Raw genomic sequence first — 26,304 nt, forward strand, 5'->3', positions numbered from 1 at the left:
ACAGGAAAAAGATAGATATCACATTCTCCCATATTCCTTTTCCTGTGTTTCATTGTACCTTAACACTTCCCACAACCGCCACATAGGCATGATATAGTCTACAGTGGACTTCAAGGGTGATTCTAATTTATCAGAAGGATCTATTCTCAAGAAGATCTATTTTCCTTTTTTTTTTTTCATAGATGACAAAAAAGGACAGAGCATAGATGGAATTTAACTGGTCTTTTAGGTTCCCATTGAACCTTCTTTTATAAGACACTTTATCTTAAACTTCTAAGTATATACAAAATGAATACACCCAGTTCTTGAGGGTGAAGCACTAGCTTACCACAAGTAAGGGAAATTCTGTCTCATTTGAAAATCCTTCCAGCTAAGGACAGATGCTGACCTGGACACCAAAATATCTATCTTCTCACAGGAGGAAAACTGCCAACTTAGTAAATCTTCTGGTTAAAAAAAAGTCTAAATATTTATGTAGAGACACACTGCCAATTGCCAGAGACATCCACATAGAGCTGCTCTGTAGGACACAGATTCTACAGAAGGTCTTGAAGTGGCTTTTGGGACAGGCCTAAGGATTTTACCCTAGAAGGTCTAGTATACGGATTTTGACCTTGAAGTGTAACACAGACATCACTGCAAGGACATGAGCTTATATGTACAAAGAATATTCCATTCCTGATGAACTGATGTTGTCGGTTCTGATTTTTGTTGATATTATCCTGCTTTTTCTGATGCAAGCACAGAGAGGGAGAGGACCAGCGCATGGAGCTGTTCTCAGCCACGTGGCCAGAGATTCACTACATTTTACATAGTGTTGAAAATTCTTACAGCGCTGTTATCCAAGACTTCCTATGGTGAATTTTATGGTGCCTGTCCCGTTGTTTGTTGACCTATCCTGCCTTTCATAGCTGCAGATCCAGGCAGGGACAGGACCATAGAATGAAAGCTTGTCCTTAGCCATACAGCTGGGGATTGGATCCCTTCTGCAAGGATGCTAACTGAAAGTTACAGAGTTAAAATGGACACCAGCTCTTGGCTCCAGCCTCAGAGATGTGCCCTGTTGCAGGGGGCCAAAGGCTGGCTATGGCCCATGACACTCAGGTGTTTGCTGGCTGACAGAAAGAAGTGGGACTGACAGCCTTGACCTGAGTCTGGCAGAGCCTTGGGCGGCAGGAATTTGCCCAAGGTGATCGAGGGTTATTGCCCAATAGTTTCTTGTTCTGCTGTTTAGGGCTGCAAGTCCACAGAAAGACAGGTCAAGAACAAGGTCCTGGTCTTATTCTGTCCCTCTGGTGTCACTCAGACAGATTTCTGCTGCTTTCTATATAGCCCTTCACTAAGGTGAAGGAAGAATACACATTTCCAGGATGCACTGCCCCATGGTCTTTACAACTATGTGAAAGGTGGTTTTATTGAAGTGGGGATCTGTCTCTTATGCCCTGGCTCAAGTGAAAGAATGAGAGTAAACGGCCTTGAGTGGTGACAGGGGAGGTTCAGATTAGATATTAAAAAAATTGAAAAAAAAGAATAACTGAAATCATGGCAATTGTGGTTAGTCATTGGAGTAAGTGCCCCTGGGAGGTGGTGGAGTCACTGTCTCTTGAGGTGCCCCAGAGGTATCTGTGTGTGGGCTAGGGATATGGTTCAGGGGTGATTGTAGTGATGCTCGGTTGATGGATGAAGCAGATGATCTTGATGATCTTCCAAGCTTGATGATTCTGTATTTCTATGGGCCCACAGGCCACAGTAGTCTCCCCACGCTGTGGGCAATTGGAGCTCCGTGCTACTGGCCCTTTATGTCCATAATATAACTGGAATTATGTTTTCTGTTTCATGAATAATTGGCTTTTCCTTCTAGTTTGTGTGGTCTTTTGTGGAAACCTTCTGGAACATTTTCTTTTTGTCCATTTTACATGCAATTTTTAGATCTTTAGTTATATGCAAATATATATTTAAATGTAATATAAACATATCAAGAATATGTAATATAAACACATAAAGTACATCTTCATCCTCCTTACGGGAAGGAAGCAGGGAGACATTCAGAGGTGGCTCTGAGATGATGTGGATAGGGTGGTTTCAAAACATGGAACCCAGACTGTCACCGAGAGTCTGGGTAAAGTCTGTCTGCTAAAAGACGTGTCCTTTACCAGCTGGATGAGGGCAGAGGGGGAGGTCAGCCTATGGTACAGGGGCTCCATGCAAACCTCACCATGAAGTAATTTTTTGTGCACAGTTCTGCACTCTGCCTCTGGAAATTTTCACTGAGGTCATCAAAGGGAAACTCTCACTATATATCACAAGCCATTTTATTGTATACTCTGCTGCTGCAATACCTTTTCAGATTAAATACAAAAAGATATCAGATACCATTAAAACCTCTCACAATATCTAACTGGAAAACTAAGCAATCACAAAAAACCATTTTGCTGAAACAATTCGTTTTAAGTCTTATGCGACTATGCTGGTATATGCATTAGCTTGACAAAATCAAAGCTTTACATATTCATTCATTATCTAATGCATGTCCAAGTTTTAGCAGTTTCAGCACTTTCACTGCTTTCTTGAATTTACACCAGTGGACTAGGTGAAGTTATTTTTGAATATCATGCATGATCAATTGGTCTTTTTCACATTTTAAGCATTGTAAGCACTCTTGTATCAGAAAAACCTTTGCTAAATCAATGGGAACTTTTGTTCAATGGGTAATGGTCTTCAAAAATGTAAATCAGGAGATGCTAGAGGAGGAACAGAAAATGACTGAAAGTGACATTTGGTAAAAAATTATGTACCCTTATATAGTGTATTTGGCTTTCAGATGATTTCTCACTAAGCCAGTTTTAGACACAGACAAAGGTCAGGCAGAATAAGGCTATATTGTGCAGAGACTCTGTAAGAATTGAATCTGTTTTGTTTATTAGGGGACAAGACAGTCCTGACAGAACAGAGTTATGAAAAAGATAAACTAAGCATGAGAACAAAATAATGGTCAATGACACTAGATAAAAATACCAAAGGAGTTTACTTATTAGGTGGTGTATAGTCTGCATAATGAACTGACACTGAATAAGATTAAGATATAGATGATCAATACTGTGATTTTTTGTGAGTTTTTGTGTATTTTTGGTTATGCATGTGTATATTGGAATTCCCACTGATTAATAAAATAATAGAGGTTAATCATGAATAAATTATGAATATGCATGGCTTTAAGGGATTCATCAACAGAAATATCCTTTACTGTATGGTGGCAGATATTGTTAACTCTTCAAGCATCATGACCTGCTTAAATCTTTGATCCTCTTCTCCAGCAGTGTAGTGTTTGGCAGTCTCTATCATTGTTCCTCTCACACAAGATTTTATCCTGCCTCTATTGGCAAACATATAGCATAACACCAATAAAATCCTCATTCCCTTAAGGCTGTCATAAAAAATTTCCTCTGTAGTATATCTTCTGCCACCTCAGGCATATTATATAAAATACCACAGAAAAGAGAATGGGGACCCAATTGAAAAACACATCCAGATAAAGGAGTAAATGAGCTTTTTATTCACTAGCATGCTTTCCTTTCTTTCTTCAAACCCAGTCTCTAAACATGCACAAAGGTAACTCATCTGGTGGTGCTCACTAACATCTAAAAAGCAAGCAACACAGTAAAAGCAAGTTACAAATAAACCCTTAGAAAGCAGAAGCAGACAAATCAAACACAGTGATGGAACAAATCCAAAGTAAACCAAATGCTCATTAAAGCAACAGCATTTTAGAAATATTCATAATGTTTATGGGAATCAGCTGAGTACAAATGAAGGAAAGCTCTGTGTCTTGGTTTTTGCAAAAGTAAGGAAGTTAACACTGTCATCTGAACTCTGCTAAATAATTCTTTCTTGAGCTAACCCTGCTTGCCTGTTAGCTTTCAGTTACAGAGGAGTCAAAGAGCAGACCTCTAAGCCATAGGGTTTTTTCTTAGCGGCTAGAAGTTTTAAAACGCAACACTGAAAAATATTTAAACCAGAAGGTGCCATTCAGCACAACTCGTGATCTCATTAGGAGTGTGGATACCTACAGAAGATCCAAAACCTTGAGGCAGAGTTGAAGAGTGTAAAGCTCAAAAGACATTTTTACAAAGCTTCACCAAAGCACTAAGTCTGACATACACTTTTGCTTAAAATTTTCCTAACCTCCATCCTTCTAAACTCCACGTAACCTGGGTGCTTTAACTTCTTTTATTTTCTTTTCCTTTTAGCAAAATTAACTTCCTCACTGGCCCCAACCTCTCATAATTCCTGTAATGCACAACATGAACCAATGTCTTTAAAAACAGAATTCAGGATTGGATTAGTATATGTCAAGCACTACAAATTCTCTATGTTTCCCCATCAACTTCTCACATTACAAAATCACAAGTACTGTTTTCCTAAAAAGCACCTTTCAAGTAAGCTGCCTTTTAGTGAAATGTGACTGCTACTGTGTACTATTTTAAAAATGGCTTGACAGAATTGCTAATGTTCTCATTCCTTCAGGATATTTCCTAATACTTGTAGCCTTTTCATGTTTCTAATTAGGCCAGTAATGGTCCCTGAAGTTAAACCAATTAAAATTATTTACTGTGACACACAGCGTGGAGATAATTATCTGATATCTGAATCCAACTTCTGCTTACTTTGCAGCATTACTTAATAGAAAACAGGGAACCCTGATGCCCATGCTTTCATTTTACTTGTCTACCAAATGTGTTTGCCCTATAGCAAACTGTTCAAATAAAGCATTAAAATCTTTGTGGTGCTAATCAAAATGTTTAAAATCCACTCACATTCCTTTATACTACTGAGAAGCATAAAAAACTCTCACACATTACCTTTTACATTATAGTTGCTGATCAATGTAGTATTATACCTACATTGTGCATAGACAATGCAGCTTACGCAGTTTCTAAAAACTTTTCCAGGTTTTTTCTTTTCTCTTGAAAACATGCGTGGAACAGAATAAAGACTTGAAATTTTTATACTTATGGACACAATAAGGTTATTTCTTTTCAATAAAATAGTTTAGTCTCCAGATTCTATTTAATTTACATGTCGCATTTCCACAAGCCAGTTTTTTTCTGGGAACATTATTAATTGATATGAGGGGATTTTCCAACATATCATGTTTCATAATTAAGCCTTTTACATTTAGCCAAAGTTCACTTGGAATGTACTAATTTCAGAACCTCATAGGAAGGAGAGAAAAGACAAGTGACAAAAAGAAGTAAAATATTTCATAGGATAGATAATATTTTCCACAGAGTAATCACTACCAGAGAATCCCCTTACGGGGGGGAGAAAAAAATCCTCTACATCACAAATTCTGCATTTGGAAACAATTTGGCCTGGTTCCAAAGTGAAACTGGTTGAAGTCTTCGCACAGAAACTTCAACCAGTAAAAAAATTTATAATTTTGCTCAAATCTGTCAAACGCTGCAAATTAAAATAATACAGAAAGGTGTTCAGCAAACTACAGGGACAAGCCAAGACTGTTGTCTCATGACAGGATACCACTCCCTTAGCAAAGATAGTGGAAAGAGCCTCTGTTTGCTTTGCCAGGTTCTCTGAGCTTTGTGGCCAATATGAAATATAAATGGAGTGTTTATGGGTTTGTCTGATTCAAATTTAGCATCACATTTTTGCACTTCTCTCATAATTGAGGATTATATAGATAATCTTAGTGTGCAAGAGATGTGCTTTGCCTACAGGCTGGGAGAACTGAGCCTGCTGAAACAATTTCCAAACAGGGAACAACACAGCCTGGTCACCTCCCTGCTACAGGGATGTGATTTTGGGGGGGCGGGGGTGAAGGTAGAACTGTGCTTTATATTCTGCTGATCACTGGACTATGTGATAAGTCAGCTCGGGCAGCTTCCCTCCCTGCACTTTGATTTTTCACGTCCAGCCTATAAATCCCTAGTTTAATATTTCAGGCATTAACAGCTACATAGTGGTCTATGTATGATGCACAGAAGTTCCCAAGCTGCAAACTCTTTTATTTTGTTTCAGATTTTCACTAGAAGCACAAAAAAATATGAGGAAAATATATTTAAGGTCACCCTTGCTCCTCCCATTTCTTCAAAAATTTCAAGATAATGATTTAAATTGAAATGTATAATGAAAAAAACATATTCTTACATCATCATCATTATCTCATTCCTTCTATTTCCTTCAGTTCTCCATACATTGCAGTCTTCAATGCACCATCAACCCACATTTAAATAAATAAAGCAATCGCAAACTTCTTAGACATCATTCTCATGGGGAAATAATTTCATCTTTTGGCTAAGTTGTCTGTCCTAATAAAGAAGGTCAAGTTAGCTCATGGGCAGTAACTACTCTCTACGTCTTAATTTACTTCATATTTCTTTCACCCTCTTGTCATTGAAAACTAGTTCAGATACATTCTTTTATTTTACTGATCACCAAAGCTAATTAATTCTTGTCTGCTCCTGATGCTATTGAAAGCAAAGGCATGTGCACCAATTCCTGTCATGAAGGAGTTAAAAACTTCTCAGCCTTCACTCTGGAAGGTTTGTTCCTATGCCCTTTTAGACAATGACAAGCCGTTAAGAGTAAAACTAATTAACATTTCAAAAAGTAGTGTTAATCAATAGGACATAGCTTCTTCGGGAGCCTTGCTCTGTCAAATTTTTCTGCTTGATTTTTTATACCATATCTTTTAAATTACTGTGTTAGTTTTAGATGTGTTTCCTGGATTGAGAACATGGTGAAACATTAAAAGACTGAAGTCACTAGAAATATATCACTGGTATTTTTTTAATATCTCCACTGAACTCTAGTTATTTATTCTGCTGTTCCTCCTTCATCCGCCCCCCTTCATTCTCTCGAGTGGCAGACTTGATTCTCATTCAATTTTATTGTTGTAATAAATGACATATTATATTTAAAATAACAATTTATCATCATCATCTATCAGGAGAATGCTGGTGAAATCTAAATTAGACCCCTCCTAAAGGTCTGTTTGTGTGGTAGGTTTTTTTATGTTGGAGAGAATAAAAAAGTTTACTTGTTATTTTTTGCATTTCCTGTTTTGGAAGCAGAGTGATCTTCATAATTCCAACACATAGGAACTTGGGGAAATTTTCTGTTTTAGAGAAAAGTGATTGCTTAGTCCTACTGTTGCTAATATGCATTTGGATATGATCTAAATGGTAGAGAACTTTAGCTTCTGCTAAACCAGATTGTATTGGAGCATTATCAATAATTTATAAATTCAATACTATGTTATCGTTCTCAATATGACAATATCTGACAGTTGTATATTAGTGAAAAATTTGGAAAAATCAAGGAGGGTGCCAATGAAGTCTTCAAAACTGTACATGTGGATATTTTGTCTTGGCATTTTTGAGCACCATAAAAAGGAGTTGACCACAAGTTGACTTATGCAGCCTGTTTTCAGTAGCTTCATGCTGGAAAGAGCGGAATGTATACTTACTGTGCTGCTGTGGACAAAAATTTACTGTGAGGAAAGCATCCTATCTTTTCTCACATTTAATAATTTGCAGTAGTAACTTGAGAATTGTTGAAATTTCCTCTGAAACACTACAGCTATCAACTGAGTAATGATTAAAATCCTGACGTTTACAGGGAATATAAATAAGGTTTAAAGCAGTAGGCCTGAGAGACTTGAGGGCAGAATGAAGTGATCAAACTAACTAAAATTCAGGTTTACTAAAATTTAGAGGCAATCCCTAAATCAGAATGCCCCTCTAGCCTCAGTTTTCAGGTGAATTCACTGAAGTGCTATAATTTCTACAGCTCTATACAGGAAACAGAGACTCAATCTCAAGAGGAATGGAGCAAGCCTTGTATTTCAAATGTTATACAACAGTGCAGACATAATGGACATACCTCATAGGTAGAGCCTGTCCTCAAACCAGACTTTAATAGGGACAAGGAGTTACCTGCTGTGAAGCCAAGTATCATATTGGAACATGCCCATCCTATAGGAATCTCAATGCTTTTTCTAACTGGGTTGCCGAGGCTCTCACTGGCTGAGAGCTAAAGCTCAATGTAGGAGTAGAACAACTCCACTATTTTTTGTGGGTCCACAGGTGACAACACACCCTGCAAGCACAGTTGCTTGGAGCCAGGAGAGAGATTGTGGAGAGATTAACCTTGAATAACATACTCATCATCCTGTCTTTAAGGGAACCTAAGAGTATTCATTCTTCTACATGCTGAGATTCACCGCAGATGTAGCCGGGCCATTCACATAATTTCTATTAGTCTTACAATCTTAGACCTTTAATTTCCATTCCATCTTGTTTGCATAATGTTTCATGAAAGAAATGTTACTGCATAGGCAGTAGGACTAAAAGAAAAGGTGTGTATGTGCACATCTGAAAAAATAATATTCATTTGACTATTTAGTGTTAAATTGAAAACTGTACAGTGTAGAGCATGTCATTGATTCAAGTATGTTACAAGGTGATAACCCCTCAGTATTCTTACAAGATCACTGATGTAACTTTCAGCAAAAGTATGTCACTTACATTGCATGTCAACATTACTCTTTTGTCTACTACTTGGTGTCAAAAAACCTTTCTCAAATTAAGTAATGGCATTATAAATATAACCACGTCTGAAATTATTTTTCTAAACTCAAAGGAATTCCATCTCTAATTAACAGCTGACATTTAAGGCAAGTTCATAGTCCTACTACTTCCAGGACTTGGACCCTGTGATACTTTTGTCTTTTCTGTACATTATACTTTGAATTTAACACATTTGAGTCCAATAAGATTCATTAAGTTAAAGATTCTACAACCACTAGATGAAACTTATGTCATAATTTGATCAAACTGAACCTACTCTTCCAAATCCAGCTAATCTGAAGAGGGACTGCATGAGGAAATTTTTCTAAAATTCAGATGGCAAGGCATCAGAGGCTGTTTTCTCATGAAGCATTTTGCAATGAAGTTTTCGAAGCTCAGATTCCTTTGCAGTTCTAGCAAAACTGTGTTTAATTTCATTATAAATAACCACAACCAGCTGATTGTGGTAATTGTGGATACATTTACCAAAACAGCCACTCATAAAAACACAAAAGTATAATATAAAGTAATCTTGCAATATTGGCTCAGTATCAATCAATTATTCCCAGGGTGGTGTATATAAAAAATTCCTTAAATAGCAGTTCAGTAGTGGGAATTAATTCTGGGACATTTGCCTTTTAATTTGTTCTTAAAAAACCCAAACCATCATCAGAGAGATTTCTCTTCCAATCAGCAGTTTTGAATAGCTTAACTGGAGTGATCTTTTCTTGCATCTGAAAACAATTGTCCCTTGTATGTTTTTCACCATGCTTTTCTGCCTAAAAGTACAAAAATGCCCCATGAAGATTGAAGAAAATGGGTAAAGAAAAGGGACTCTGGTGTGCAGACATCTGAAATGATGGTACAGAAAATTCTTTTAAGTGGACCATCAAGTTCACCTCTGACTGACAGAGATGCAAAGCCATTTCAGACTGCAAAGTCATAATAGTTTTGTGCTTTTCTATCTGTCTTTCTTTCACGTGACAAAAGTTAAGCTTAGATTTTACAATTTTAGGAACATTCTATGTTATGCACAGAATAAAAAAGATCAGAAAAAATTTATTTCCCGAAATTTTCCTCATATGAAATTCTACTTGTAGGAAAACTGACCTTCCTTGACCTATGGAAAGCTGTAGGACAGTGAAAATAACAAAGAAATTGTAGAGTGAGATGAGATAGCTTTGGGTTACAGGCTGTGGGGCATGCCTGCAGAATGCCATGGCAGCACAGAGAAGCTTGTCTGTGCCTGGCCTTGGGAGGAGGAGATGTGACAAGGCAGGTGCCCTACAGACAGTATAACCCCATATAAAAACATTAAGAAAGCATGTTGCTGACGTGGCAGTATGTGACAGGTGAAAAACACCCTATAAGGAAATATTGTGTCTTGAAAAAGTGTATAAAGCCAGCCCTTTTGTCTGAGCAAACATCTCAGCATCCCTGCCAGTCTGAGTGCCTTGGTCACTGCAAATGGTGCCCTGCATCAGGGACTTGACAGGCAACAGGTGGCTGCACCATAACAATGCTCAGCTGAACTATAGGGGAGCTGAAACGAAGCCTTGGGACTGAAATGCAGTCCGTGGTTCTGACTGACCTTTCCACAGAAAGGAATGTAAACAGCTGAGAACTATGGGGAGTGGTGCACCCCCGGGACAAAAGAACATCACGGAGACGTTGAAATAGATTTTGATAAAACATGGCAGGAAAGCTGAATCTACAGATTTGAACAGACTCTTGTTATGGGCTTGTTATGTTATTGTTAAGACTGTGGTTCAACTTTAGACAGTACCAATGTTTTTGACCCTTGGACATGGGACCCTTTAGGGAACCCTTTGTGAGACCAAGTTACACGAGGTGATGGAGCACTGGCAGAGGTTTTGTATCCGTGGCAGACTGTGTATGAGGCACTCCTAGTGCACGTGGCACCTGGAGAGTGGAAAAAGAAGGACACTTGTGCCACCTCAACAGCCATGCCGGCCCCTTCCACGGTGCTACTGAGCAAAACACAAGGCTCTGATAGTAAGTCTGTCAGAGCTGTGGGAGAACCAGAGCATGGTCCCTGGTCCCCCGACCCTCGGGGACACTGGATTTTTTTCCCCCCCAGTCTGTATAGTCAGTGGGCAGCAGTGAGAAAACAAGATGCAGCAGTGGGAGATGCAGATTTAAAGGAGCTTGTGCTGCCCCACACCATGTGGGATGAGCTGGAGCAGTGCCGCAATGAGTGGCAGGACCTGGGGCAGCCAGTCCTGACAGTGTATTCCCTGTCTGCCTGTCCTCTGCGAGAGTATGCAGGTGGCGGCAGCGACAGGGAGTGTGTGGAATCACAGTACACCGGAGTGGCGGTGGTGAGCACATGGTGGTGAGCATGTAGCAAAGCTGTGCCACAGCAGCGAGCACATGGCACAGCTGGAGAATGCCGGCACGTGGAGGGCCAGCATCTCTGTGGGTCTGGTGGGGCAAGCATGGCTTTCTTCGTGTGGGCAGCTCAGCAGGGAGCCTGGCAGCACCACCAAGCATCCAGTGGTGCGCTCCTGAGCCACCTGCTTGCCACGGATTGCAACCTCCTGTGGATCCTCATAAGCCAATGCTGTGCTGGAGAAGAGAATTTGGTGGACTAGTGGCCCATTCCTCAGGAGAAAACTTCAGCATTTGCACCATCTTGTGTGGGGGTGGCTGTGAGCTAAATGTGTCATTCTTGCAGCTGGTCTGTGGAACACTCCTATTTTTGTTAGAAAATGAGTGGAACATGATGATTGCTGCACGTTACTGTGCCAGTGGGGTCCCTATAGTCAGGACTACCATCTCCTGCAATGTTGCCATAATCCTGGATCCTATCTCAGAGATTGCTTTCTACCATACCACCTTTTGACTGCCTGCATCGTTGCAGGCAAAAAGCATTGCGTTGCTTTTTGTTATATGTCTTCCTGTAATAATCCTGACATAAAGTCATTAACTCTCTTTTATATTACATATTTCCAGTTCCCGACTATAGGCAGAAATTTCCCTTACAAGGCAAAAATTCCCTTGTAATTTTGTTTCCCAACTGTCTGTTAAATCACTGTCTCCATTCATGGGAAGGAGGTGTGTATTGCTACCAGTTACTGGGCGTTTTTAATCTGTCCCCGTTTATGGGAAAGATGAGCTCTTGTGAGGTCATGTTCCTAACTGTTATTAATAAACATTTGCTTGTAGGATATTTTAGGGAAACAGTCCCAGTCAAGGCCTGGTCAAGCCCTGGCACTGGCTACTTGAGGGAAGTATGCCATCAAACCCATGTGTTTCTGCACTAAAAATGTGACTAAGTCACTTTGACTTGCTGATTTGGTCTTCTAAAAATGAACCCCCTTTTGAGGTAAACTTGGAAACCTTTCATGGGAAAGGTCCTCCAGGTCCTCACTGTGAAATGGGCCTCCCCAGAAATTGCAGACTCTGGGTGATGGTTAAGTATTTAGGCAGCTGACAATTGTTTTATTAGATGTATTGTTTTACTGTTCATAGTAAGAGAAGTGCATGTTATTACACATATTTCTGAATTTGTTAAGTTGAAATATGTTCATGTTATGATTGATACCTCTTCCACATGTATTTTTGCTTTTGCCCATACAGGTAAACATGAAAAAGATGTCCAGTGTCATTTTACATCTGCTTTTGTAGCCCCTGGAGAATCTGTCTCCCTAAAGATTGATAAAGGTGTGGCCTATACTGGTGCCTTGGGTTTTAGCTTTTATATACAAACAGATGGCTGAATTTTTTTCATTTGTGGGATATGCACAATGTCACAGGTATTCCACATTCCCCTATAGGTCAAGTGATTGTTGAATGGGCCCACAGCATTCTCAAGCCCACGTTGTTACAACAAAAAATGAGGTGCGTATGGATGATATATACCCCTCATGAAAGACTGCAGAAAGCCTTATATGTTCTTCATTTTTTGAACTGCATTCAGAATCACTTAATTCCCATCCAACAACATTTTAGTGAATCACAGGCTCTCTTAGAAAAAAGCTCAAGTACATGTTAGGAATCTTGAAAGTGAAAATGGGAAGGACCCTTTCCATGGATAACCTGAGGGTAAAGGTATACTTGTGTTTCCACAGATTCCGGTCCGCAATGGCTACCTGCAAGAGTGGTCCGACCTTGGTTACCCTGCTTTCTTCATCAGCTTGTGGGGAAGCTGAGGGAACAAGATGAATGGAGCTTGTTTGGTTTGGACAGTGGGTCAAATGTGTTCTAATTTTGGGAGTATTTTTTGATTCTTCTTTGCATAAAATGAAGAAGGGGATATTGTAGAAAGAGATAAGACACAGAGTTGAGCTACAGGCTACGGGACGTACCTGCAGAATGCCATGGCAGCACAAAGAAGCTTGTCTCTGTCTAGCCTTGGGGGACGCCCACATGGCAGATGCTCTACAAAAAGGATCACTCCACATAAAACCATTAAGAAGGTGCATTGCTGACGTGGCAAAATGTGCTAAGTTGCTTAGTGAAAAATACTGTATAAGGAAATGCCGCAACCACTGAAGCCTGGGCTAGCTCAAGGGGAAACACCAGCACTGTGCCAGGTGTGGGGACCTGCCTCAATGTGAGATTCACTGGGTGCAGAATCTTTGGAGCCCCTTGCTCAACAGTGTAGTCACCATAAGGGATGAAGTGAATGAGAAGACAGAGGCTCTTAGCTCCTGAGCTTCCAACAGCTTCCAATTGAGTTGGCAAAGAACCCTGAGCTCTGCTGTGCCTGGGATTAAATACAGAGGCATAACAGGGGGTGGGTGCAAACAATCAACTAATAAAGAATTCTTAGGGGAGGAGTGAAGGGCAGAGTTTTACAAAGTATAAACCAATGAGGGAAGAAGGGGGAGGAGAAAGGGTCAATGGCCCAATGGGGCTTCCAGTATTAGGGGATTTCCAGGGGGGTGGAGTAAAAAGGGATAGGCCCAGGGTGGGACCAGCAGGGAAGGTACTGTAACAAGGGGCACGGTTTCAGTAATGGACAAGGAAGGAACTGGAACAAGGGGTGGAGAATGCCATATAAGGTCGTTTCAGGGGTGGATACAACTTAGGGGCAAACTAACTGGGGTAACACAGAGGTACATAAGGACAACCCATTACAGAAACTTTAACAATGAACTAAATAAAATAAACGCATGCCACAACAAGGAAATACTGTGTCTTGAAGAATATAAAATCAGTTCATTTCTCTGAATAAACATCTCAGTATCCCTGATGGTCTGAGTTTATGCCTTGGCTGTTGCAAGAAATCTTAAAAATATATCTGGTCTGAAGTCTTGAGTGTGATGTTAAAGGAAGATGTAAAGGATAGTAAATACCTTCAAAGTGTGTGTTAGAGAAGAAAGGAATATTTTTTTAACTTCTATAGGGAATACTGGAGTAATAATTTGCCCAGTATCTATCAGTGAGTTTTCCTTGTTCAACAGTTTGCTTATCAAAATTTCACTTTTAATGAATTTACCCAAATGCTGAAAACCAGAGGCTTTTAAAAGCAAACATGTAAGAGAGAAAAAGAAAAATTCCTTCCTGTTACTAGAAACTTTCATATCTCTACTAGCTTATATTCACATATACAGCAAGTGGGGTGTTCCTGTTGATGAACCCCCTGCACTCCAGTCACAGCTGCTGCTCATTAAACACCCATCACTTCACCATGATTCTCCACAGAGATCTCTAAATCCAGCAAGTCTCCTAACAGATAGGCATTGAAGTATTTTGAACGAATAAACTAACTTTGTGAATAGAATAGCTCATTATACATTTGATACGTTAAGTTGTTGTAGTGTGTTTCTTGTTAATGGTGTGTTCTGTTATTGCCCAAGTTAATGATTTAGTCCAAAATTATACCCTCCCATCCACCTTGTCAATCTATCCTAAACTACCTGTCAATCCTGCTTTGTGCCAGTCCCCTGCTTGGAATTCCCCTTTGGAAATCCCCTAAAACTTCAGGTCTCATTAGTCCATGTGACCCAGTTTTTCCCCCTACCTCCCTCATTGGAAAATATCTTTGTTAACCGTACCCTTTACTCCTCTCCAGAATTTCTCCAATTTGCTAAGAATTTGTACCTTCCCCTTGAACCTCCCCTATATTTAAGTTGTTGCACCTTCACCATTTTTGTCTTTTGTCCCGTGGATTCCCCAAAGTAAAGAATCCTTTTTACCCTATGCAAAAAACCGCCCCCTCCTCCTTGCTTCCTTTGAACACAGTCTGACAGCCAAAAGGCCATGGAGCAAAAGCTCGAGCCACATCTAAGGCCTCCTGTTCCTAGGGTGGAACTCATTCTAGGCATGGGACCATAGTGGCAAAGGGAGTGCAGCTCTGGCTGTTGCATCATTATGACCTTTGGACTTCAGCCTTAACAATGGTCGTGACGTGTCAGATCTAAATCCAGTAAGTGCCATCTTCTTGCTAAAAACATTTCAAGATGCATAGACTTGTGAATCCACAAGATGGAACAAGACATCAGAAGGGCTGTTCCTACTGCTTGAGAAGAGAGAAATACTTTTTCTATGCAGCTGTAGATATACTTCAATACTAATAAAACCATGATTATTTACACTATGGCAATGTTCCTGACCTCTGCAGGCAGTTTTAACTTTTAGGTTTATCCTTTATTTTTTTCCCATGCAGTATTTTTACAGTCATAATTTTTCCTAAGCGAGCTTGTTGGAGAAAAATATAATATTTTCATGTGTGTTATGGGGATGAGGTGAAGTACATGTCAGCAATTTTTTGGAAATAACTGACCATACTATGCCTTGTAATTGAAAATCCATGCATCTGTTCTTTTCACTGAGATATGTTTCATTAATGGTGATATTGTAAACCATTGTATCATAAAGTATTTGCTCGACATCATTTTTTAAAGAATAATTCTCCAAAGTGTATCCATTTATCTGTTTAAGTCCTCTTCTTGCACATTGGTTAGAAGCATCATCCTTCCTAGCACCCAACCTAACCTGCTTACTCCAAGAAGCTGAACACAATCCTGTAGTGAGAGAGAACCAGCCTTCCCAGACTCCTGAACCTCTTCTGAGCTCTCAGAAGATGACATGGTTGGATCTCATTGCAGATGTTACATCTCAGTAATTAAAGAGATACTTATTTTTTGCAAAGTGAATTTATAAAAATCGTGTTCATAAATTACAGCAGATATTTTATAAGCTCTAAAGCTCACTGGCAGGTCCTGAGATTATGTTATCCCATTGGACTAAACCTCCTTCTTCTGGGGCTTGTGTTTCAACCCATTTGTGTTGCTCACTCCCCTTTTGCTTTGTTCAGCATCTTGAGCCAACCACTCTGGGCAACCAAAGGGTGAACTTGGCTTCTCTGCAACCCAGATACTGAAATATAGCATGTAATTTTCCAGCAACAGCACCTGAGTATTTGGTTGGCCTTTTTTTCTAGCTTATGCTGGCTGTTGTGGTGGCTGGAAGAAGTCTAAAGCAAGGAAAGTAGGCTGGTGGTCTATCTTTGCAAGTTTTTCTTATTCATTCACATTTAATTGTCATACGTTAATTCCCTGCTAACTGTCTGAATAAAGGCCCTGAGAAAATGCCCCTTGAAATTTTGGTGTGATATGAAACCCTCAACATTCTTCACATGGTCCCTCTGCATGTTCATGGTGTTTGCTCCTTCTAGCTTTCCTCTTGTACTTATGTTTCTTTTCTCTTGTAAAACCATAATGAAATGATTTTGTGGTTAGCATGCACGTTCTTAAGATATTTCCTTGCAACATGAGACCTCATGATTATTTTGGGTCAGGATCTATTTTAGACTGAGATCATCACAATACAATTCCTATCTCTTATTCCAGAAATTCATTTGATTCAAAACCCAAGATGATTATAGTTAAAATAGAAATATTTTTGTCCTTTTTCTTCTTTTTCTATTTCAATCGGAATATTAATATGGCATGGATTTCTATTTTTAATAAAGATCTCAGGAAATCAGAACCACCTATTTACTTTATGTCCTCTTTAAAAGAAGCACATGAAGGAGGTTGGAAAAGTTTTAATATTAACTCTTCATATCCTAAATTAATTTCTACTTTATGCTGTCCTCCAATAGCCACCAGAAATAAAACTTCATGTTTATGTCTCTAATGTCTAAATGCTGACAAAGTTTCATGTTCCTTCTGTCTTTTGCTCAATTCTCTTGAGTTAATATTGTCTTAATTGTGAGTGTAATAAATTGGTGTAAACAGTGCTCCTGGTGAAATCTTAAAATGACAAATGGTAACATCTTTGCATAGTACTAAAATTTGGATGGAGTAAAGCAGCAGATTATGCTGCAAATAGATGGAGGATTTTTTCCCCTGTCCTTGTTGCTAACTTTCTGATGAGAACACTCAGAAAAAGAATGTAAATAGGCTAGGTGTCCTTGCTTTGCAAAGTCAACTCTCGATATGGTAAGATATGTGACACCTATCTCACAGACAGGAGCTTACAATGCTGTTCATTAATTTTATCACTAACATAAACGTTTAATATGCATATGATCAGTATATGGGACTTTTAGGGCAGCTTAAAATGACTGTAACCTGTAATTACTACTCCTGTACTTGATTATAATAATCTGATTGCAATTATTCAGTGATTTTAATACAAGCCCCAAGCTATATAACAGTAATTCAAGTGCAGTGATTGGGAACATGTTTCTGTTTGGCTGCGAAATGGTGGTTTAATTCGCATTGATTCAGGGATCTGGCTTTAGTTCTATTCATGTAATTAAGGCACATTTATGCAGTCAAGTACAATAACTTTAGTTTGAAGTGAATTTAATTGGTACAAAGATGCTATATAAAGTCAAAATGGATCATAAGCATGAATACCTTAGATAGGAATAATAAAGCAAAGATAGCAATACTTGGCTGGTTTGACCATTACAATGAGATGGCTAATTTTTAGATAAAAATGAAAGGGCACGTGGCAAGATGGGAGAACATGTTTACAGTACAACAAGATGCATTTTACCTAGGGTCCAAAATTATTACTAAAAGTTTTGTAATTTCTTTGCACTTGTCTTAATCCTGAGTATAAGCCCATGATCAGAAGACGTTTAACCTACTCCTGGAAATGCTTTATTATGATGAAAATTTTTAGTGAGCTTAAATTTTTAAATGAGAGTAAACTCCAAAGGCTATCTCATTTGTTTTCTCTTACATCTTCACTTCAAAATCAGACATGGCAGAAAAGAGTTTCACAAAACAAAGTAAAGGCCTCTAAAATGTATATTTTGAAGGTTTACACTGAAACTATTTTCAAGCAATGGCAATGTTTTTGCAAGCAGAATGTTTCACTATCTTTTAAAACCCCTCTATTAGACAACTAATAGCATACTACAAAAAAGCAACTGCCTTATGAGTAGATATATTAATTTTACTTTTACATATAATCGAAACTTACATGTTTTTCTTCAACAAAACCCTATTTAATAAACCAGTGCTTCTTAAACACAGCAGGACTTTCGTTCAGACCTAAAAGGAAAGCAAATAACTTGATTACAATATGTTTCTTATCGGCTCTTTCACTTTACTTGAACTGAAAACTTTGATGGCTTACAAAAGAAAAACTAAAAAAACCAAATGCATCAATGAGCATTAGTGGTTGTATGGGGATAATACAATTTTTACACAGTGACTTCCTAGGTTTTCTGCATTTGTATGGGGGAATGAAAATGTTTTTAGAGAAAATCCCCCACAAACAAAACAAGCAACCCAAAATCTGGAAACAATTTAGAAAATTGCACTAATAATATATCAGGAAGAAGGGCTCATGTCAAACTTCTTATCTGGGGAAAAATATTTTTCCACTGCTATTTTTACCATGTTCCCTTAGAAGTTTTCTTTTCTTTTCTTGACACTGATAATAAATGCATAATTTAATGATTGCATGTGGATGAAGTGTTGCTAATAAACCAATTAATCACTTTGACAATTATTTTGTTTAAATTGTGTGAACTGAGTCTTTTAGTCTGAGACATTTGACGACAAAAAAGAAAAATTAAAATTAAATTTAGGTAGTTATTTCTGAATGTCATGAAGTTATTACACCACATATTATATATTTCAAACCCATAATACAGCCCTTAAACTGTTCTGATATCTTATGTTCTGCTCCAAGAGAAAACCTGCTATAGTGAAATATCTGGTTTCACAATAGACCTTGTATGGAAGAAAACTAAATATATTTTCAGTTTTTATTAAAAAAAAAAATCTTACTGTTTTGACTTTTACAGGAGGCAGAAAAAATATCTGGTTCCACATCAAATCAATCAATCAATCAATCAATCAATCAATCAATCAATCAGTTTTGGCCTTTGGATTTTTAATATTGCAAGACAAAAATTCTATAGGTTCCAGAGAGAATTCATCAACAGTGTGTTTAACTGTACTCATAGATGTAATGGCTACTCTTACCACAAGAACTTTAAAAATTATGTGTTACCAGCACATGCTATATTTGCTTCTACTTCTTGGTCAGAAGACAAACAAATAATCCCTAACAAACAAGTTGTACCTACTTACTAACATTACTTATAAAAATTTTAATACTGTTTTTAACCACAATAATTTTTCAATGAAAAATGTCATGCCATTGGGATAAAAAAAAAGTCTTTGGAACTTGACAGACAGGATATACCAAAAGTTAAAGAATAAATGAAATTGTGCCTATATTTGTTTCATCAATTTAATGTTTTAAAATGTTAACAAAATCTAACTAATTGTTTAATATTTTCAAACAGTCCACAAATAAAATGGACTTCAATAATGAACTTGGAAAAACTTATAAGAAGAAAATCTGGTATTATTAATTTTTTGTGCTCTTTTCCTGACATTTTTGAAACTTCAGAATTTTTAATTTAAATTTTATTTTAATATTTATTAAGGGCTGCTGAGTTCTCTTTCCTCAGTGGTTTTGTTCAGTGTTTTTTTTCTTCTTATAACAGTGATTCTATAGACTAGACTTGAAAATGAGCACAGGAATATAACATGACTGCACTACTACTTGATAGCTATATCAGTGCTTGAGGCCCTCTCACAAGGCGACTGTGTCAGAGCAGGCTTGCACCCTGACAACTCATGCATTACAAAAATCTTTGCCACCCCTTGTCATGGGTTATAGCAGAGAGGCTATATATATATATATAAGTTATATATATATAAGTTTCTCTACAGAGTGAGCTCCTGATGTTTTGACATCTGCTTCTATAAACTTTAACATGCCTTTCATTCATGCTGAATACCACCAGATTTAAAAAACACTGTCCCTGGCTCTAAGCATTTAAAGGTGTCAAAGCAAGTATTTTTATCAATATATGCCCATTCATTTGTAAAAATTACACTCCTTAAAAATTTTGGCAACCAAAAAAATTAAACATTTCATAATTTATGCGACAGTAACCAAGCAAATATGGACCAGATCCCACCAATGAATAACAGACTGAACATGCTTGCATTTCTGAAACTTACAGAGGTCTGTGGAGGGACTCCTCTTCTTCCAGTGTATAACCTGTTTCTGGGATGGTAATGGCTAGAGTCTAACTCTAAAAATAGAGTTAAGAATCTGTCCTCTATTGGTATGGGTCTTCTCAAGGGCATTATTAATACCACTCATATTCCAAAATATATTTCATAACACATTGTAATTTATTTGTACACTGAATCCCCACTTGTCACTTTTCCTGTTGTGTCAAGCACCAGATTACCAATAAAAAACAATTTTTAGCGATATTTTAAAGTCCTGAATTATTGTATTCTAATATGAATATGAATACTATTTTGATTTTGTAGAGCATGCAGGCACATGAAACTGTTAAAATAAGAAATGAAAAGCTGTTAACCGCCACGCTTTTCTAACAGGAAAGTAGAGGAAATCTCAAAAAAAAATTAAAATTCCCCTCTCTCGTCCTAGTTGATGATGATATCTTTTCCTGCACGTTCACTTTAGACTACTGATAGGGCAGAGGTTTGAATTTAACGAATCAACTTCAAAATATTTGTCAACCCTGAGTATCTACTCAGAAATGACCACAGAAGTGTGAACCAATAACAGTGTTGTCTAAGAAGAGATCCTGTACTAAAACTTGCTAATTAAGGACTTGAAAAGCATTATGCTTTCCCCCCCTCTGCCTCCTACCCCCACTTATTAACTAAAGCTGTGTGAGGTGAAAAATAACTTTTTCAAATCTTTTTAGAACTAATGAACACAATTCAAGAGATTACTACTCTGTCCTCAATTCATCCAACTTCTCAACCACTGCTCCAAGGGAATCACATGGCTACTTGACCTCTGTAAGATTTTAAGAAGAAAAACAAACTTCATAAAACTTAATCACATTAGTTAAAACTGTAAGGATGTTTTAATACCCCTCCATTACCTGAAACCCACCAACATAATCCTTCCTTAGGAAGAAAGGGATGAATCAAACTGAAAAGATTTGTAATTGAGTTATCCTCAGACTCAGGGCAGTTAGAAACATTTTTTACTGGAATGTCTAGAAATAACCTTGACTGCTTCTAATTAGTCCACCAACTCAGATTATAAGAAAATGCAGGAACAATTTCACAATGTTGTAAAAATTGAAATGAGTTCGGTATTGTTTCGTGTATGTTTTAGGAAGGCATAGTGAGAGAACATAAATCGAATGTAAAACAGATACTATTTAAACGAAACACGAAATAAGTTATTTAAGGAGTATTAGGGAACTTCTGTTCCTCTTAAGTTACATATCTACTGTTTTAAATATGTTCTTTTGGCAACTTCAGACAGTATTTCGTATGTCAATAGACATAAACAAACAAACAAACAAATAAATAAATAAATAAAATGTTATAAAAAATTCCTGCTGGAAAAGCTTAAAACTATTGTTCACGAAGTTCAGTACTCTGAGCATTCTAAAAAATATATTTTCTTGTGATTTTGTTTATTGCCAGTTTTTACATAATTTTCAGTCTCCTGTATGAAAATCAAAGACAAATGCACAATTCACTGCAACAGCAAGTAAACACAGTGTTATAACCCTGTATTTTATGTTCCACTTTCTTTTTATGTTTAGAATCCAAAATTTTCCTTTGCAATTTTATTCTATTCCCTGTTTATCAGAAATGAATGCTGACTTCAGAAGATGAGGTGCTGTAGAATTAGATTTCCGTGGAGCTGTTCCTGTATCTCTTGTTATTTGAGTGTAGGTGGTTATTTTAATGTTTTTTAGTTAAGTTTTTTGTTTGTTTGTTTTCATTGCATGACTATAGTTCTAGATTATGGGAAACTCTTCAAAAAGCAGAACTTTCATATCTAAGCATTTTCTCTGCTGTTAATTTAGTGTAAAAGATGTATCTTGAGCAGAAAAAAATAATTAACTGTCACAGAAGTATGGAATAGCAAAATGTGTTGTTCCTAATTACAATGTGCATTTAAATGTGTTGAAACATACCTATTAATTCAAGTAAGAATTTTTACCCTGAGTGTAAATGAAATTTTTATAGTGGAGTTTGAACTTGAACTTAACATTCTCACACAAGCTTTTTAAAATTTATTGTAAGTTACTTAATATACAATCTTTCACAGTATGAGACATATGGGAAATATATTTCCCATATGCAAGTTGCACTCTTACCTACTTTTTCTGTGGAAACCTGTCTTGTTTTCTTCTTTCCAACGATAATGTGCTATGGCTACAGTGGAAACCAGAACAGAAAAACTGAGCTAAGTTCAGCCCCACTGGGAATAAACACTGCAGCTTTTCTTGTCAATCCAGCAAATTTCATCCTTTTTACCACAGATCTTACTGCATGAAGTGTTTGGTCAGCTATTAAGATTGTATGATCAAACTACCAGACTTTTTGTTTTAAAAATGGCATTATTTTAGGTCAAAATGTATTAATATGACATATAGATCTAAATCACACTATTGATCAAGATAAGCCTTCAAAGTTAGCAGTAGGTTAAAGACTATTACCTGTAATCCCATAGGTTGCTGCAAAAAGTTTAATACATGTTGTTTGAGAGATGGAAATGTGTTCTATTGATGCATGATAGACTTCTTCACGGGGAAAAATAACTGCATTATAGCAAATTGTCAGAACTAATTATCAATTCCAGCCCTGTGGTGCTTCTACTAGATGAGCCATCATTATTTTGTGTCATGTGGAATAACACACAAAATCGTTAAAGACCCAAATAGATGATGCAACTAAAATTATAGCATCTTTTGAAAAGTCCCATGGTTATTGTTTCAAAAGCATCATAAAGGTCTAAGAGCCGTGACTTTTTTCAGTAACACTGCAGTCTGTATGAACTTGCATATGGATACCCATATTTCACAGGGACGAGATGGTAGGCATACATTGAGACTATATGATCTATTACTCCTTTCTTTGATCTTGCTGCGGTGGAACCATACACTGAAAACTGCCTTATTCATACAGTCTCTTTTAGGCTTCACCACAGGATATCTATTTCCTATCAAAGTACACTTCCTTTATTTTGAAAATATTTGGCTGTTACAGTATCACAACAAGTACCTAATGGAGAAAAATGATAGCTTGAAAAAGTAATTTGAGAGCCAAATTTATTTAGAGGCAATTAGTTTCTACTTAGATCTAAATACCTACAGATCTACTGTGGATGTGAGACCTGCATCTCTTTTATGAAAAATACGTCCAATTTAATTAATAAACCACCAAGGATTTACTGAGATTTAACTTGCACATTTTTGTGCTAATGAAGACTTTTCACACAAGTCACACAGAAATTGGTATTGGTTTTCCTCTTGGCTCTTCTTAAAAGTACTCATCTAGGCAGCTGACAGTGGTATTTATAAAGCTACTTCAAAATTATTAGAGTGCAAGCTAGGGATCTAAAATATCTTTCAGTCAGAGAGAAAAAAAAATTTACCTTAGAGTGTTTTATACATGAGTAAACTTTTTTGCCATTTCATATTTTTACATGAAATTTGGAAGCAAATTATAAAATAAATTTTAAATAATCTGCTTAATAAAAGGAAAATCACACTAACACTAATAAGTTAGTGGGAAAACCAGTTTGATGATCTCGTTTGTAACTGGTTTTGGCTTGAACACAAACCATGTTATTGTCTGTACCATCAGTACTGTGTATGGAGTATTCTGCATCTGTATTTACCACCATATCAGAAATATGTTGTAAATCATTAAAGTAATTATCTATGACAGCTGTATGCACAGCAAGAATATGCACCATGAAAAAAAAAGAAGTACCAGCAGTCTGATGAAAAGTACTGTGGGAATTTTGGCAGATGGAATTAAATGATCCAAACCTGAAAAATACTAAGTCATGATCTCCCAGTACTGATATCTTCTTATTTCACATCTGAGTCTCGTCAACAGCTTCTTGGGACATCAGCTGCTCCCAGCTCACATGTTGTCCTTTTAGGATCATCAATATAAGAACTTGTCTGTTGTTAGAATCTTAATGTGATAGGAGCCATTCCACAGAGTTGCAAGACAAGAAGAGATTCATCAAGGTGGAGAAATTGCATCAACTGGAGAAGCATTTTTATGTTCCTGCTTTTATGTTCCTCTGCTGACAGATTACAGCAAGGTAAAAATGCCTCACTGCCCCAACACTTTACAGTTGGGTTAGCTGTGCTGTGGCATGGCATTACAGAACAAACAAGACACAAATTTATGCAAAACTTGAACACTTTGATCAGTCACTCCCATGTACCTTGCAAACCCTTCAACTTTGCTTTTTCCATGAAGGGCTACATGTTAATGACTCTGGGCTTCAAAATGGTGCAATTAAGTAAAAATAATGGACTAATATATCCACACAGAGGAGCACAAAAATGGATTAATATCTATCAAAAGACAAAAGATGCAAACATATATATACATATATATACACACAGATTCTCAAAAACACTGAACGATTAAAAGTTACGAGTTGAAAGTGTGCCAAGGCAGAGTCAAAGAAAATGTAAATGATGAATTGTAATATTTTCTTTCCTTTAATTTATTTACATAAAGTTAATATGAAGTATTGTATCTGTCTGAATGAGCAAGACATTTTACATGCATAAATACATTCTACAAAGCACAGGAAATTCTGTAAAAACCTGGCAAACTTTATAAGCTTAAATACCAAAAAGTTAAGAACATGCCATAAATTCTTGAAAAAGGAGAACTATGATCAATATTTATTACAGTTATTAAATAGTGAATACAGATTTTACTTCCCTGTGGAAATTTCACAGAATCACAGAACCATTTAGATTGGAAAATACCTTAACCATCATCAAGTCCAACCTATGACCTATCACCGTCCTGTCAACTAGACCATTGCACTAAGTCCAACACTCAGTGTTTTCTTATACATCTTCAGGGACGGTGACTCCAAGAGGACTCCAGGGACTCTACCACCTTCCTGGGCAGCCTGTTCCAATGCCTCATCACTTTCTGTGAAAAAATTCTTCCTAATATCCAGGCTTTAACTCCTCTGGTGAGGCTTAAGACTGTTCTCTTGTCCTGTCAGTGGTTGCCCAGGCGAAGAGACTGATCCCCCGCTGGCTACATCCTCCTTTCAGGGAGCTGTAGAGAGTGACGAGGTCTCCCCTGAGCCTCCTTTTCTCCAGGCTAAACACCCCCAGCTCCCTCAACTGCTCCTCATAGGACTTGTGCTCCGGATCCTTCTCCAGCTCTGTTGCCCTTCCCTGGACATGCTCCAGCACACCAACGTCCTTCCTAAACTGAGGGGCCCAGAAATGGGCACAGCACTCAAAGTGCTGCCTCACCAGTGCCAAGATCAGGGGAAGAATGAGCTCCCTGCTCCTCCTGGCCACACTATTCCTGACACAGGCCAGGATGCCATTGTCCTTCTTGGCCATCTGGGGACACTGCTGGTTCTTACTCAGGCTCAGAAGCAGGAAGAAGAGGTGATTTTAAGTATGAGAAGAGTCCAACTTCACAAAAAAGTGCACTTGCCCTAGGGTCTCTGTGGTACTTTGTGTATAGATTGGAAAATGGACAAGGAGGAAGAAAGATGTATGCCACGTGCCAGAGCTGAGTCTGATGCTACAAAATACTTCTCATGTGATGCTGAGTAAATAAGTTAAACTGCTGCTTCCAAAGTGGCTTTTAATTGTGAATTCTCATCATAGAAGAAATGGAAATTTGGATTTTGTGTTCAGAATCTAGGGATCTGCATTTAATCTCAGGAATGAACCAAAAGCTGGACTACAAACCAACTGGTATACATTACAATTTCATAACACTATAGTATAAGCCGAGTTGGATTTATCATGATCATCAAGTTCAGCTCCCTGCCCTGCATAGGACACCCCAAGAATCACACACTGGGCTTGAGAACATTGTCCAAACACTTCTTGAATTCAGACAGTGTTGATGTTGTGACTCCCCACTTCCATGGTGCGCCCGTTCCAATGCTCAATCACCCTCTGGATGAAAACCCTTTACTTGATATCAAATCTAAACCTCCCCTGAATGAGCTTCAGACAATTTCTTTGAGTCCTGTCACTGGTCACAAATAAGTCTTGTCACTGATCTCACAGCAGAGATCAGCACCTGCCCTCTGCTTCCCATCATGATCATGTTGAAGACCGCAGTAAACTTTCCCCTCAGTTTCATCTTCTCTAGGCTGAAAAGACCAAGCAACCTCAACTGGCTTCCAGAACTTCCTCAAAGCTCTTCCAGAGCTTTCAACATCT

The 26,304-nt window shown here is 37.8% G+C and overlaps 1 long non-coding RNA gene across 1 annotated transcript in view; it reads right to left on the reverse strand.

The window, feature by feature from the left end:
* Positions 1–18,077, reverse strand: part of LOC148219760 (uncharacterized) — an 82,692-nt gene extending 64,615 nt beyond the window's left edge. Inside the window, exon 1 of the long non-coding RNA XR_015799345.1 lies at positions 18,003–18,077. This is a non-coding gene — a long non-coding RNA (uncharacterized LOC148219760). The remainder of the gene's footprint in view (positions 1–18,002) is intronic.
* Positions 18,078–26,304: the final 8,227 nt, after the last annotated feature.

Source organism: Sturnus vulgaris, chromosome Z (genome assembly GCF_052056855.1).
Source record: "Sturnus vulgaris isolate bStuVul1 chromosome Z, bStuVul1.hap1, whole genome shotgun sequence".
NCBI lineage: Eukaryota > Metazoa > Chordata > Aves > Passeriformes > Sturnidae > Sturnus > Sturnus vulgaris.